The following is a 3915-nucleotide window of genomic DNA, read 5'->3' as shown; positions in this document are numbered from 1 at the left end:
ATCTCCCCCTCCATTCATGTATGCTGCCTTAGACACCTTCATCCCTATCCACCTGGCTCAGTCCTTAGCAGCATTAGAAAGACTTAAATCTGATTCCCCCTTGATCCTTGCCCTATTACGGTTCTAAATATGGTGGCACCAGCGATTAATCCTTCTATAAACCATATTTTTAACACTTCATTGGCTATAGGGCAATTTCCTCTGTGTGTAAAAAGCGAACGTCCTGCCACTGCTAAAAAAACACTACAGCAGACCCCAAGCAAGCAATAAACTATCGGCATATTTCCCTTCTTCCAGCCTTCTCCAAAATTCTGTAGAAAGAAGTAAATCGTCAACTGTCCAGATATATGGAATCCAACTGTATTCTTCATCCCACGCAATCTGGCTTCCGTCCCCAATTCAGTACTGAGACAGCACTCTTGGAGGTGATGGAGCACATCTGAAACATCCTTGACAGGGGATGCAAAGCAATGCTGATACTGCTTGACCTCACAGCAGCATTTGACACGGTACCTCACCTCAAGCTGATGGAATGACTACATGAAATAGGAATCAGACATCAGGATCATAGCTGGCTGGCATTGTTCCTGGACAGACAGTTGATGGAAGTCTGGCTGCCACCTTTTACAGCTTAGGCCAGGCCCCTGTTGTTGGGAATGCCACAGGGGTCGGCTCTTAGGCCTACGCTGTTTAATGTTTACTTGCGGGAAGAGGTGTGGCGCTGCAGCCAGGGCGACTGATGCTGGATGCTCGGGATCATGATTCGATCCCTGCCTCCGGCGGCAGGAGTCTGCCCAGCACCATGCAATTCTGGGCAATAGCTCGCCTAATATTCCCAACGGCCCACAGCGCCGAGATACCCCTTCGGGGGTTATTCATGCGCTGTACAAGTACTGGATTTACATTTAAATTTTACCTAGGTCTCCCTGACTACCTATTTATCAGACTTCAAGTGGTACAGAATGCTGCAACAAGGCCTCTACTTTCCCTTCCTCCTAGATCTCACATGACCCCCCCCCACCTAAAGGACCTCCATTGGCTCCCGGTGAAACAAAGCGTGACGTTTAAAGCCCTGGTCCTTATGCAAAAGTCCTTGAACAGGAACAGAACTAGGCCATTATATATCAAAGAAAGAATACGTTTCTATATTCCCGCCCGTACTCTTCGCTCTTCCTTGGCTCACACCGCAAGGGTCCCTCAAATTACCCGCCTCTGTATGGGTGGGAGATCCTTTGCATATCTTGGTCCCCGTGCCTGGAATAGTCTTTTTTAAGCGTAAAATTGGTCATTTGAGTGTGCAATCAGAAACTGCTAAAGTCGAGAAAATCTGAAGGCCGCACATTGGGCATCAAATGTTGCATAAACTGAGTCTCAGGCTCGGCACTACAAGGATTATTTCAACACCCACAGGTGTCACAAGTGAACTTAGTTGAAGGCACCAGTGCTAAATGTGATAGACAGGTTGTTGTAGCCCCGCAGAACTCCACCCAAAATATAAAGGAGGTGCTGTCAATGCTTTTCGGTTACTATTAGCGAGCAGTGGTAATCCAAACGATCATTCATTAATGATTTACACATTCCATATCGCTAGATACAGAATATGTATTGCATTTGCAACATATTTGTTTTTAAATAGTTATTCTAAAATGTCGAGATCTAGTGCATATAATATTGGTAATATCACAGAACATAATAATACAAGCATAGCCAATAGGTCTCGGCTTTGGGAACTTATAAGTGTTTAGCCAGAGATATTGACTTTGCCTATGTCTTTAAGCTGTGCTGTACAGAAGTCTGCAGCATGATGAAAAGTTATAATAATGAAGTGTCAGAAGCATTTTTGTTACCTTAGATATGATCAAAAAAGCATTATGTACAACTGAACGACCATATTAAAAAGTATAAAAAATAATGTCTTGAGTTTTTTTTGTCCTTTCAATGCTGGTAACTTGTATCTGCCTGTCTCAATGGTTACTTGTTGTGTTTTTTTTGTTATGGGACAAGGAGGGTGAAGGTCAATCAGTCAGTCAGTTAGTCAGTTAGTGAAAGTGAGTGAGACGGTCAGTCAGTGAGAGAGTGAGTTAGTCAGTCAGTCAGTGAGAGTGAGAGTGAGAGAGTCAGTCAGCCAGTGAGAGAGTGAGAGTCAGTCAGTCAGTGAGAGAATGAGAGTCAGTCAGTCAGTGAGAGTGAGAGAGTCAGTCAGTCAGTGAGAGTGAGAGAGTCAGTCAGTGAGAGTGAAAGTCAGTGAGAGAGAGTAGTGAGAGTCTGTCAGTGAGAGAGTCAGTGAGAGTCTGTCAGTGAGAGAGAGTCAGTGAGAGTCTGTCAGTGAGAGAGAGTCAGTGAGAGTCTGTCAGTGAGCGAGAGTGAGTCAGTCAGTGAGAGAGTGAGTCAGGGAGAGTGAGTCTGTCAGTGAGAGTGAGTCTGTCAGTGAGAGTCTGCCAGTGAGTCTGTCAGTGAGAGTCTGTCACTGAGAGTCTGTCACTGAGAGTCTGTCAGTGACAGTGAGTCAGTGAGAGTGAGTGACTCAGTCTGTCAGTGACAGTGAGTGAGTCAGTCTGTCAGTGAGAGTGAGTCAGTCAGTCAGTGAGAGAGATTGGGAGAGTCGGTTGTGAGAGTCTGTCAGTGAGTAAGTCTGCCAGTGAGAGTCTGCCAGTGAGAGTCTGTCAGTGAGAGTCTGTATGTCAGTAAGAGACTGTCAGTGAGACTCTGTCAGTGAGAGTGAGTGAGTTGGTCAGTCAGTGAGAGTGGAAGAGTCAGTTAGAGAGAGAGTGGGAGAGTCAGTCAGTGAGAGTCTGTCAGTGAGAGCGAGCAGTGTAAACAGTTGAGCAAAATCGATTAAGTCACAGTAGTGATTTTTAAGCAATATTTTGGTATTTTAAAAGTTGACAGAAGAAATTTCACAGAAAAACCGTCAATGATTTCCTATGTGAGAAATTCACTTATCAGTTAAGTGGGGTATGGTTACTCTTCCTAACTCAGGGAAGGATTTCTAAATCCAGCACTGGTGCACCACCTGTAAACGGTTGAAAGATTGTGTTTTTGTTATACAAGCGATTTTGAACGAATATTTGTAAGTTTGCAAAATCAACACTTAGAAACTTTTTCAGCAAAAACCAGGCAATGTTATCCTATAGAAGGAAATTCAAATTGAAGGTAAAGTATGTTCTCGTTACTTTTGTAATCCAGTGCTGGACTCCTAGGTTCAACACTGGGACATCTATCTAAAACAGGTGAGTAATTATGGTTTTATAGTTGGTACGATTTTTAAAGAATATTTATAGTTTGCAAAAATCGACACTCAGAAGAAATTTCACAGAAAACGAGTCGCTGGTTTCCTATGGGAGAAAATTGAGTTAGTGGTAAGTACGGTTGTAATTACTGTTCAGGGTCAGTGCTGGGCACCAAGATCATCCAGCACTGGGATCTCTCCTGATAACAGATGAGTATTTTCGTTTTCGTATTTTGGCTGATTTTATACGAATATTTAAAAATTTCAGAACTCCACACTTAGAAGAATTTCGAAGTGAAACCAGTCAATGATACCCTTTGGAAGAAAAGTGAGTTATCGGCTTTTGGGTAAGTACTCCACTGGCAGAGTTAAGGTTCTGGGCATAGACTCAGGGGTCTCCCAGGGTCAGGTAGGTACAGTTGTTACACCCTCAGCATCAGCGGCACCGGGGCAGCCAGGTGCAGAGTGAGTTAGGCCCAATGTTATACTATGGAAGACAGGGGGCCCTTGGTTGGTGCCTGCTGGCTAGCAGGCCACGCGGCTGTGGGAGCTGGGCTCCTGGTCACTTACTCAGGGCAAGTGGGGAAGTGAGATAGGATAGAGATTGCACTCCCAGGGGCACTCGGGTGGCTGGGTGCAGGCTGCCTTTGAGCCCTCGGGCGCTCCATGGTATTCAATGGGAAAAC

The sequence above is a fragment of the Lissotriton helveticus genome, chromosome 10, assembly GCF_964261635.1.
Source record: "Lissotriton helveticus chromosome 10, aLisHel1.1, whole genome shotgun sequence".
Taxonomy (NCBI): Eukaryota; Metazoa; Chordata; class Amphibia; order Caudata; family Salamandridae; genus Lissotriton; species Lissotriton helveticus.
This window is presented reverse-complemented; position numbering follows the sequence as displayed.